Source organism: Phaseolus vulgaris, chromosome 3 (assembly GCF_051622355.1).
Source record: "Phaseolus vulgaris cultivar YP4 chromosome 3, ASM5162235v1, whole genome shotgun sequence".
NCBI classification, from domain to species: domain Eukaryota; kingdom Viridiplantae; phylum Streptophyta; class Magnoliopsida; order Fabales; family Fabaceae; genus Phaseolus; species Phaseolus vulgaris.
The window spans coordinates 44,351,737-44,365,544 of NC_143500.1; positions in this window are offsets into that span (position 1 = coordinate 44,351,737).

A 13,808-nucleotide genomic window follows, 5' to 3' on the forward strand; every position below is an offset into this window, starting at 1 on the left:
TTATATGCTCCAAATAAATATATTAATTAATTAGGGAATTAATGTGAAGAGTAGGAGACACTTTTATATTATGAGTTCCACTAGAATAACTAGAACATTTATGTTTGAGATGAATGTGAGGGTTGAAAGTCCTATTCTTAAGAAAATAATAACTAAATTATCAATTATATAATTATATAATTATATTTCTCTTCCAACTGGTTTCCAAAAAATCACTGTAGAGAATGAATTGAGATAATTTGGTGCCTACATTTATTTATGTGATATTTTTTAGTGATTCTTTTTTATTTCATGAAAAAAATAAAATAGGAAAGTGAGAACAAATATCATAAAAAACAATATATAAATCATCTTTATAATTTCAGCAACATAAGTTATTTTTATATGGGTTAAATATGTTTTTTCGTATAAAAACACAAAATTATTTTTTGTCTTTGGTTCAAACTTTAGACAATCCAAGTACCAATAATTGGTATGAGTCCTTTTTATGTGAAATGATTGTTAGTTTTTTTTTAAATTGTTATATTTTAAAAAAAAATTGTTAATTTTTTTTTTCAAAATTCGTTGTTGTTTTAATTACAAATATCTACTATAACTACTACCAATGGATTGATAAAGTGAAACCTCAAATTGAATCAATTTCACACACATAAAGACTTAAAAAATATTTTATTCATCCATGATTCAAAATAATGAGAAATATTAACTTCAATCTCAATCTTATCAAATGAATTCTTATAATCATATACTCTGTTTTTATTTAAATTATAAACAAATTTTATTCAAAACAATGCTTATATACCTTGAATTAGACATTTGTACATATTTAAATATTTAGTGAATGTTATGCATTAAAATTTTAATATAACTGTTCTTTGTAGGTTTGATATTCGTTTTTTAAGACAAATTATTACTTATGGGTCAATACACTTAGTTACCTTCGACTTGTATTATTTATCTTTTACACATATTATCTTTTGTTGCTACTCTTCCCTCCAATACGCGCCAAACAACACAATTGGCACTAGGTATAGATATAGAATTCCACAAATATGAAAATATATCATTTGTCATCATATCCTCAATACCTCTAAACCGTAGTATATCTATCTATGTTATCAATATGAAGATGAGTGTTATGTAACATGTGGATTAGTCTTTCAACCTAAGCTTTTTTCAAGTCTCTTGTGACTCTTTTCTCCAAGCTAAGTGCCAATTCCAATCAATTTATCATTACTTGCTAAAGAATAGAGCAGGTTGAGCTATCTTTAAAATATTGATTTCAATTAAAACTCTGTTTTTCTTTCTATCCCTTGACCTTCTAGAGATATATTTGTCAAACCTTTTCACCTGTTTATCACAAATCTTTTACAAGTCTCGTCATCACAGAGAAATACTATCCTATATAATTTTGTGTTGAAACCCTGTACGTGTATAGCAATTTAATTTGATCCTCTTGAATGTGTTGGTATGAAGTTGAGAGGAATTATGAGATTGCACGACACGACATATGATCACTGTTGCTTCCTTTTCATATATTCCTGGGAGAGATTATGACTTTAGATGAACATGTTGTATGTAACAAAAAGAGGGTTTAGGTGTAGACGTAAGAATAGGAACACGTTATCTTTATTAGGTTCGGAATAGTATTAATATTCCTCCTTTTTCACCAACACACTGTTAAGTCCTTACTATACAAACATGTGACTCAGACTAAGGACCAACAATGAGTCCAGGCAACCATGCATCCCATGGATAATTAATAGGTTCGTAAACTGTGACATTCTCCTATCCCACTCCTCCAGGTTTCCATTATTCTTCTTATTCCAATTTCACGTTAACCATAGGAAACAAGAAACAAAAGAAGAGGTTGAAATGACAAAGTGATTTTGAACAAATATGACTTTAAAAATTATGAGTGTTATCTTGGGAAAAAAATTTAAAATAGACCACTTTAAGATATTTACGTTAACACAGTTAAAAAGTTTGATCTTAATAACAAGTAAGAAAATGTTAAGTGTTTTCATGGTGTATTGATTCTAAATTTTGTTTGAAAACTTGTGGTAAGAGAATGATTAAATATAGTTTTTCTTTTATTATTTGTGCAGTTGGGACACTAACAAATGTTACCGCTATTTAATTATTTTTTGTCAATAAAAAAATTATTATTATAAAAATGATACAATTATAAAAAAATTGTGAACTTGTAATATTAACAATCATACATCGTTAGGTAAAGATTCTAATTATATGGAAAACGTTTCTTCCCTTAACAAGTACGTTTTGTGATTTTGTTTTTACAAAATTTTATAAAAATTCGTATAAAACAAATATTTTATAAATTTTTATAAAGTCTTATAAACTATTTGTAAAACATATCACAAATATAAAAAGTTATAATTATAATGGCAATACATAACATGAAAATTCCACTAAAAAAGTAGATATAGTTAATTAACTAGCTAGAAATTAATTGCAAGAAAAAGTCAGTCACATGAAAATCACTTTATAAGATCTATTTGACATTCAAAAATATCTAAACAAGGTAAATAATGATTTTAGTTTTTGAAAGTGGTAGGATTTGTCACTCTGTCACGTTAACTTCTAAACTAATAAATTATTAAATGAGCTCTTAAAATGTGAAATAAATTTCTAAACTTGATTACTTATTATTATTTTAATATTTAAATATATGTTAATATTTCCACTCTAATCACGTTTTTTTTCATTTTGTATTTAACTTATTATTCTCTTAATCTTTAAATATATGTCAATCTATGTTAATTTATTTTTAATCTTTAAATATACGTTGATGTCTACCTACAGCAAGGTGGACGACGACTTTCTCTTACAAAATTTTTAAGTTAATTATAAGATAAGTGATCTAAAAAGCACTTTTTATATTGATCTTAGTGTTAACCGTACTATAAAAATTTCTACAATTGTTAAACTTCAAACTGATTTTAAAGATTTTCATTTAATATAAAAATGTATCTATAATTTAAATTGGTTGTTAATTAATTAATTAATATAAAAGGCTATTGTAGAATATATGTTTTGCGAGTGTGGTAGAAAGCTTGTTCTGGGTGTGTTGTGGTTGTTAAAAATGAGTGTTGGTTCCTTAATGTGCGCTTAATTAAAACAAAGCCCAATAATTAGGGACATATGATGATTTTGCAGAATGATTAGTGTTAGGTTTATAGCTTCTATATTTGTAGCTTAGGGTAGCCTAAGCCAACCAGAAGGTGTAAAATTTCTACAACTAGGCTGCGAAGTTTTCAATTGAACAAGATTCTGATTCCTGTTTTCAGAGAAGAATCCCATGCGTCAGTGCCAACAACTACAGCCACTCCAATCACAATTTCAATTACCATTTAGCAACACATCATTTATACAAACTCCACCATTTGAATACTTGAGTTTAAGCTGTATTTAGGTAAACAATTTTGTTAACCATTTCACAAACCTTTTACTAAAAAAAAATAAAAAGAGTTTATTTTGATAAGTTATAAAATAAATATTGAAATAAACTATTCATGAATTATGTAGCACAGACACTGACACATATACTATATAACACAAATATACATAAAATCACTAAAATATAAAATAGGAAAATATGGACACAGAAATAGTAAAATTTATAAAAAGTAGAATACAAGTATCGGACACCGACACACCATTTAAAAGAAGTGTCCGAACTTCATAGCTCATGAGTTTAAATAAGGTCCCATAAACTTCTAAACACTTCCTATAAGGTCCCATAAACTTCTAAACACTTCCTAGACACAGTGTGCATCGTTTTGAAGTTTCAGCAAAACATTTATCCTCATCGTTACCGATTCTAGATGTATCGAATGATTGTAGATATTCAAAGAAAGAAAAATATGTCACAGAAGTGTATCAAAACATTCATCATATGGTTGAAGCATGTCCTACCCTACATGTAGAATCTAATTGCGACCCACACCCATGTGCCTCACTCCATTAGATAAAATTAGTGAGAATTGATAAAAACAAATTTTCTGATAAATTTTTTAAATGTTTTTTATGATTAAAATTTATTACATGATACAAATTCATTTTTATTTAATAATATTTTCTTATTCTTTTAGTTTTTAATAAATTTTAATTAATAAATAGTATATATATATTTAGATCAACAGCAAAATAGTATATTAAAAATGTCATGTTATTAAAAGATATGTTGCCAACACTTCTCCGTTATTGTATGCTGGTTGTTGATTAAGTGCTCCAACATTCTTCTTACTTCGTTCATAGGCAAATAGAAGTAGGTTATTTTTTTAAATTTTGGTAGATTTTTTAAAATAAAATAATAACTCATTGGAAAGTATTATATCTATTAAAAAAAATTAAATAAAATAATTAATTATTATATTGATTAAAATAAATACTAATTTATAAACTAAAAAAATATTGATAAATAGTTTTTATTATTAATAAAAATTTATAATTAATTTTTAAATTATTATCTAATATTAATTACTAAATTTTTTAGCTATTCATTATTTTAAATTTTAATTTATAAATTTTTATTAATAAATAAAACTATTTAAATATTAATTATTTTTAATTTATAAAATAATATTTAGTTTAGTTAATATAATACTAATTATTTCTTTCTCTAAAATTAGTTTTAATTTAAAAATTTTATTATAGTGATCCTTTATTTTAAGTTTTGGATGACTTATTTATTTGATAAACACAAATCTTGTTTGCAAGACTTAAATAACATGATTTTAAGCTAAAATCTAACTAAATTATTAATTGAAAATATAATTATTTAATTTTTTATTAATTGTTTTTTAGCAAATAAATAAATAAAATTTAAAATTAAAATGAAAGTATCTCAACTCTTATATAAGAATCAAACCCAACAAAATTATTTACATATCTTAACTAATCTTCATAGAAAAGCAGGGTATATTACACATTAATTTATTTGTTGCTTAAAAAAGTATTTAGTCATTGGTTTTGTTTTTAACCAATGGTTGAGAAAGTATTTAGTTTTCTAAAGTGCATTGTTTTTACTTTAGATAATTCAAATTAGATTTTGAATAGGAGTCATTTCAAATGTAACATGCACTCTCCGAGAAATAGTTAAATACTCTGTGATCACCTTGTGCTCAAAATCTTTATCAATTTTTGAGACATGTATTTAATATTTTTTAATTTAAGAAAAAAATAATAGTACTCAATTAAGTGACTTATTAAGATAAATTAGAATCATATTAGCCCCTAATAATTCTTGCATCATGTCCTTGGTATTTGAGATAGTAAATTGTGTACCTCCTAAAACATTGATCAAGACAATAAATTTAAATCATTAACTAATTAACTTAAATTTACTACATTGAATTTATCTTTTAAGGAAATAAAATATATCACTTGTCATTATTATTTATTATTACTTTCATGGTATTATTATCACCATATTTGATAGTTGAAAACCACGTAGTAGTTCATTGTGTCTTTCAATAGTCAAATTTATGTTCAGCCATACCATGCTACAAAAATAAGTTCAAGAGTAAAGGTCCAAAGAAAAATTATCACTCTTTGCCAAAAAGAAAGTTAAATATTTAACTATTCAAGGTTGTAAATGCAAGGCGTTTTAATTTTTTTAGTTTTTTTTTTCTTCTACTTTCAAGACAGCATTTAGAAAAATGAAAAATATATAATGATTTTATTCTTAAAAAAACCATTCCGTTATTTTCTCTGAAAATGTTAATTTAAATAGGAGAATGTAGAGTAAAATAATGAAGTGATTAACGTTTACAAGGTTTAGCAGGCCCACAGAATCTCTCTGTAGCTTACAAATAGAGGGCGACAAGCCCGATAGCTATCTTTAAAATGTAATCATGTGAAGGACTCTAGGTGTGATTGGACATGGGAGCTATCTTTCAATTCAGAATATATAGCTAAATATGCAGTAAGCACATGCACACAACTCTTGTGAACAAATGGAAGCTCAACACCATACTTCATATCAATTACTCATATGATAATAATGGTGGAAGATTTGACGTGGATAAGATATTAGAGTCATTCCTTATATAGAAGTGAATTCAAATTTCAATTTTATAAGTTGATTTTATGGAATCTCGATTTTATGGAATCTCGATTTTATAAATCAATTTTATGAGATTGAGTTAGATTTAAAATTTATTTCGTAATAATAATTCGATAAGGAAAATGAAAAGGAGAGAAGTATTTAAAAAGAAAAGAGACAGAAATGCAAGAGCAAGGATAAGTAGCAAAAAACAGTATTGTGGAAAAAGTGTTTCTAGAATCTCCGACATGTCGAAGAAGGGATCCCTATCAACCGTAGTCTTCATTCGTCCCTGCAAATACAATAATTAAACCATTTACGAAACCTTCCCACCTTTTCTCTTGTCGTTTTCTGTTCCGCCTGTCCCCTAATACATTATCTCAAAACTCAATATAGTTGAAGACAAAACAAAATGAAAATAAATTCATCCCATTCATTCTCAAATGCAAATCCCCCATAAGTATGTAATTTGTATTAGTTTTTATAGGATTATTTTCTTCCAAAAAGAACCAGTTATAAAACAATTAATTATCTTATAGTGCGTTAATGATTTGCCACTCCTATATGATGGTTGCTCATGATATCCATGACCCCTTCTTAGTAATCATGTAACGTTGTTCACGGGTTAAAAAAAACTCACCCTTTAGTCAAATACAATTTGGAGTCCACAAATTCATTGTTCGAATTTATTTTCGAACTCCGGAATCTCCACTCTATAAAGCCATCGTTGATTCGTCCACTGTGTACTGGATATATAAAGTGAAAGATGTGTAAAGTTGCAACATTACATTAAGACATGTTCTCGGGCACAAAATTACCAACTTCAATATATTACTCAAAAATATCAAATTGGTGAATGTCTAAACATTGTATGTAGGAACAGTTTTTAAAACTGTTTCCTTAAATGTCACTTTGTGCTCTAGATTAGTTTTTTTTTTATTAGTTAGCTAGGTGTCAATTGTATTCTTCTAAAAAATAATAAAATATATTTGATGTTTTCATAACTCTTTTTCTGTCTCTTCTTATTTTGTTTTCATATATTGGTATGAATAGCAAAGTTAGAAACATGCTTATCAAGTTTGCAGAAAAGTTTATGATTATTTTCACAAATAAACTCGTGTGATGGCATGACAATTGTGAGAGTAGCTTCATTCAACTATTATAAATCAATGGATGAATTCTTCTTTTCATATTAAAGATCTTCTTTATGCTTTAAGTTTGGCTAATCAACCTATCATTGTAAGAAGTTATGTAAATTAATTTCTATAAAGTGATTCACATTACTTGAGTTCGGGCTTTAGACCCAAATATGATTTAATAATAATAATAAAATAAAAGGTTCATTGGTTAACGTGATATATATATATATATATATATGATATACCTAATGAAAACCCACATCTGATGGAGATTGGGAACTAAAGATTATAGAGTTCTGTCTCTGCAAATAATAGTTAATCATCACGAAAGTGTGTGACAAGAAAGGAATTGCTAAGAGATAGATTGGAACAAAGGAGATAAAGTAATTGCTCAAGTAGGATCTCTCATGGATCAAGGTAAGCTTCTTGATTGTATGGATATATGTGAGAATCATGATATGATAAGATCTTTATAAGAACATTATTATATGTGTTCAATTTTATGTTTATGCATGTTTTAAATTTACATGTGGTATCAGAGCCCTCGTTGCTCATTTTTTTATTCTCCATTAATGCCTTTTCAAAATCAAAGAACCCTAATTTTAAAATATTCTCAATTTAAAAACTCTAATTTTTAAAATTAGGATTTATAGATTAAGGTTTCCATTCCTCTATAATAGTTCCTTATTGTCCTAAACCATCTAAAATCAAAGAACCCTACTTTTAAAAATAATCTAAATTTAAGAACCCTAATCTTAAAATTAGGGTTTATGTATTAAGGTTTACATCAACTAATGTTTGGTGTCTGGGTTCGCTGAGTTTTTGTGTAAGGGATGAAAGCTTTTCCGGTTCTGTTCATAGCAGTGTTGGTGTGCCTCTTTATGTCATTTTGAAAACTTTCATTAATTGAATTTTTAATTCAATTGAAGAAAGATGAAACTGCAATCATCCTTTTCCCGTGGCACATTTAGTTCTGCTTGAGGCTTTCTTTACCCGGTATAACTGGGTTCGGAAATTCGCAGCATTGCGGCCTGACTCATCATAAATTGAAGAAAGATGAAACTGCGTGAAGATGAAATTATAATATAATATTAAATTTATTTAATGAATTGAAATTTCGTGAACCTTACGTTATTCATTCCTGAGCATTATGTTATTTTATTTTTAATTCAATTAATATAACTTATGAATTAATTTCCTTGCTCGCATCTTACGTAGGATTAAAAAAAAAAATTCATTCAGGTATGAATTGCTTAGATTAAAGTTTAATTAATGGATAATTCTTTTCTGCAACTTACGTTATATATTATATATTATGTTATAATGTAATTCAATTTATATTTAAATTAATTAATTAAAAGTGAGTAACGAAAAATTAATTTTTCGTTTTATGTATTAATTTTTAATGTAATTTAATTTGCATTAAATTAAAGTTTTAATGAAATTTTATTATGTTCATTAAATTAAAGTTTAATTAATTGATTGAAAGTGAGGAATGGAAAATTAATTTTTCCGTTTTATGTATTATTTTTTAAATTATGATTTTGGAATTATTGTATGATAGATTTGTAATCACCAAAGTGATCAAATCTTTATGTTTTATTTAATTCTAAATTATGGATGAAATTTTATTTCAATTAATGATATTATTTATGGATTATTTGTATGATAGATTTGTAATCACCAAAGTGATCAAATCTTTAAGTTTTATTTAATTCTAGATTATGGATGAAATTTTATTTCAATTAATGATTTATGGAATTATTTGTATGATAGATTTTTAATCACCAAAGTGATCAAATCTTTAAGTTTTATTTAATTCCAGATTATTGATAAATTTTATTTCAATTACCTATAGAATGGATGCTAAATTATTTAGATATGGGTAAATGGAAATTCGTTATTATAAGACATTTTTGGATCGTCCAAAGGTTGGTTAGTTGTCCTTATAATTAATGGATATGATTGTTGGTAGTGAGTATGTGTTATTAGTTTTGCTTGTATATCCAAAGATAACAAGTGTTTCTAGTTAATGCATATATCTTGCCAAATAAAGTTAATACTATTAGCATCATTATGTTTTGTGTATTAATGAATCTCCCAAAGGAGAACATTAGTATACATAGAATGTTTTCTGAATCTGTATTGTATGTTTAGTTTATGACTCGAAGTATTAATGTTAAGCATGTGTGATTGCAGTATCTGTTCTTGTAGCCTTACATTCGCAAGTTACGTCTGTTACAGTCTTTAATGGTCTAAATTTTTCTGACTGGAGTGAAAAATTCCAATTTCACTTAGGTGTATTGGATCTTGATTTGGCCATTTGAATCGAGAAACTTGCTGCTATTACTGATGATAGTAGCAATGAGGAGAAAGCTCATTATAGGGCTTGGGAAAAGTCAAATAGACTTAGCCTGATGTTTATGCGAATGAGCATAACAAACAATATTAAGTATGTTCTTCCCAAAACCGAGAATGCAAAAGAATTTATGAAATTTGTGGAAGAGCGCTCCCAAAAAGATGATAAGTCTCTTGCTGAGACATTAATGAGTACATCAACCACCATGAATGCTTATTATGTATGTTTTGAATCAAACTTAACGGAAGTTCCACATAATTCTTGGTGGATTGATTCTGGATGCACAACTCATGTTTCTAACATGATGCAAGGATTCCTTTCAACCCGAACCATAAAGCCAAATGAAAAGTTTGTCTTCATGGGGAATAGAGAGAAGGTTCCAGTGGAAGCAGTCGGACTTATCGTTTAATCCTCGACACTGGATTTTATTTAGACTTGATGGATACTTTTTATGTACCTAGTATATCTAGGAATTTAGTTTCATTGTCTAAACTTGATGTTGTCAGATACTCTTTTAAATTTGGAAATGGATGTTTCAATTTATATCAGCGTACCTATTTGATTGGATCTGGTACTCTTTATGATGGATTATATAGATTGAATCTCGATAATCTATATGCTGAAACTCTTATGACCTCACATCATAATGTTGGCACTAAACGTAGTTTGGTGAATGAATGTTCTGCTTTCTTGTGGCACAAACGTTTGGGACATATTTCCAAAGAAAGGATGGAGAGATTAGTAAAGAATGAAATACTTTCAAGTCTGGATTTTACTGATCTGAATGTATGTGTGGATTGTATTAAAGGCAAACAAACAAAATACACAAAGAAGGGAGCCACAAGAAGTACTCAACTTCTTGAAATTATACACACTGATATATGTGGACCTTTTGATGCAAGTTCATTCAATAAAGAAAGGTATTTTATCACCTTTATTGATGATTTTTCACGTTATGGTTATGTCTATTTACTACATGAAAAATCGCAAGCAGTGAATGCCTTAGAAGTTTATATAAATGAAGTGGAAAGGCAATTATACAGAAAGGTGAAAATTGTCAGGTCAGATAAAGGTGGTGAATATTATGGAAAGTATGATGAAAGTGGACAACACCCTGGTCTGTTTGCTAAGTTCCTTGAGAGACGTGGTATTTGTGCTCAATACACAATGCTAGGTACACCACAACAAAATGGTGTTTCAAAAAGGCGTAATCGAACCTTAATGGATATGGTTATGAGCATGTTAAGTAAGTCAAATGTACCTGTTTCATTGTGGATGTATGCTTTAAAAACTGCCATGTATCTGTTGAACAGGGTTCCTAGTAAGGCAGTTCAAAAGACACCTTTTGAATTGTGGACAGGAAGGAAACCCAGTTTGAGACACTTGCATGTTTGGGGGGGATGTCAGGCAGAAGTCAGAATATACAATCCACAAGAAAAGAAATTGATTGCAAGAACAATCAGTGGATATTTCATTGGTTATCCAGCAAAGTCAAAAGGGTATATGTTTTACTGTCCTACCCATAACACAAGAATTGTTGAATCTGGAAATGCACGATTCGTTGAAAATGGTGAAACCAGTGGGAGTGATACTTCACAAAATGTGGAGATTAAGGAAGTTAGAGTACAAGTTCCTTTAACTAGTACCTTTACTTCAAGTATTGTTGTTCCTAATGTAGTTGAGTCACTCAACGATGAAGAAGAACAACAAATTAATGATCATGAAGTTAACAATGAACTTGTAGTAGAAGTTAACAATGAACATGTAGTAGAACAACCACAAGAAATAGTATTAAGAAGATCTTAAAGAGAAAAAAAGTCTGCTATTTCGAATGATTATGTTGTTTATCTACAAGAGTCAAAAAATGACTTAGGTATTGATAATGATCCAGTTTCATTTTCAGAAGCCATCAATGATGATAATTATGATAAGTGGTTAGATGCCATGAAAGATGAGCTTAAATCAATGACACAGAATGATGTATGGGACCTTATAGAATTGCCAGAAGGATGCAAGAGAGTCGGGTGTAAAGGGGTCTTTAAGACTAAACGTGACTCTCATGGCAATATCGAATGTTACAAGGCCCGACTTGTTGCCAAAGGTTTTACTCAAAAGGATGGCATTGATTATAAGGAAACATTTTCACCTGTTTCTAAGAAATATTCCTTTAGAATTATCATGGCATTAGTAGCTCATTATGATCTTGAGTTGCATCAGATGGATGTCAAAACTGCCTTTCTGAATGAGGATTTAGAAGAGGATGTTTATATGGACCAACCAATGGGGTTCATTGAAGAAGGAAAGGAACACATGGTGTGTAAACTTAAGAAATCAATATACGAGCTTAAACAGGCTTCTAGGCAATGGTATCTTAAGTTCAATGATACTATTGTGTCCTTTGGGTTTAAGGAAAACATCGTTGATCGGTGTATATATCTGAAGGTCAGTGGGAGCAAGTTTATATTCTTGATTCTGTATGTTGATGATATCTTGCTTGCAACTAATGATCTTGGTCTATTAAGTGAGACTAAGAAGTTTCTCTCTAATAACTTTGAGATGAAAGATATGGGTGAGGCATACTATGTGATAGGAATTGAATTATTCCATGACAGATCACAAGGACTGTTAGGTTTGTCTCAGAAAGCATATATTAATAAAGTTTTAGAGAGATTCAGAATGGATAAATGTTCGACATCTCCTGTTCCAATACATAAAGGAGATAAATTTAGTCTCATGCAATGTCCAAAGAATGACTTGGAACGGAAATAGATGGAGAATATACCTTATGCATCTATTGTTGGGAGTTTAATGTATGCTCAAACTTGTACACGACCAGATATTAGTTTTGCAGTTGGTATGCTTGGTAGATACCAGAGTAATCCAGGATTTGATCATTGGAAAGCTGCAAAGAAAGTTTTAAGATACTTACAAGGAACGAAGAATCACATGCTTACTTATAAAAGATCTGATCATCTTGAGGTGATTGGATATACAGATTCAGATTTTGCTGGTTGTGTGGATACACGAAAGTCTACTTTTGGTTATGTGTATCTTTTAGCCGGAGGAGCGATTTCATGGAAAAGTGCGAAGCAGACAATCATTGTTGCATCCACCATGGAGGCTGAATTTGTGGCATGCTTTGAGGCCACAGTTCAGGCTAATTGGTTGCGAAATTTTGTTTAAGTACTTGGAATTGTTGACAGTATTGCCAAGCCGCTGAGAATTTATTGTGATAATTCCGCAGCTGTCTTCTTTTCTAAAAATGACAAGTATTCCAAAGGTGCTAAACATATGAAATTGAAATATTTTGCCGTTAAAGAAGAAGTTCAGAAACATAGAGTGTCAATAGAACATATTAGCACTGCTCTTATGATTGTTAACCCTTTAACAAAAGGGTTACCGCCCAAAACATTTACTGGTCATGTTGTAAATATGGGCATTATGTCTACTAGTGAATGATGAATGTTGTTATTAATGCTTATTTAACACTCTGAGCTCATTGAATAAATAAAGTTTCTGAAATTTATGTTTTCTACTTTATGTATATGCATGTAAATTATGTTGTGGAAAAAAAATTATGTTGTTATGGATGAAAATGACATTATGTTTGAACCTATTATGGATTTCTCATTATAAAGTCATATTAAGGAGAAAGGATGATATAGTAGTACATGGAAGGAAATGTGTCGATTGAAATGACATGTAACTGCCATGACTCTTATTATTTCTGTATCCTTGATTTTGATTAATGATAGAACCAATTTATGTAAGGCCTTTTAAATGCGCATTTATGTAATTATTAAATCATGAAAGTATTATAACTCATATGAAGTCAAGTGGGAGAATATAAGAAATTATGTAAATTAATTTCTATAAAGTGACTCACATGACTTAGAGTTTGGGCTTTGGGCCCAAATATGATTTAATAATAATAATAGAATAAAGGGTCCATTGGTTAACGTGAGAAATATATATATATATGATGATATACCTAATGAAAACTCACATCTGATGGAGATTGGGAACTAAAGATTATAGGGTTCTGAGAGATAGATTGGGACAAAGGAGATAAAGTAATTGCTCAAGTAGGATCACTCATGGATCAAGGTAAGCTTCTTGATTGTATGGATATATGTGAGAATCATGATATGATAAGATCTGTATGAGAACATTATTATATGTGTTCAATTTACGTTTATGCATGTTTTAAATTTACAATCATTACTTTTCAACATCTTGA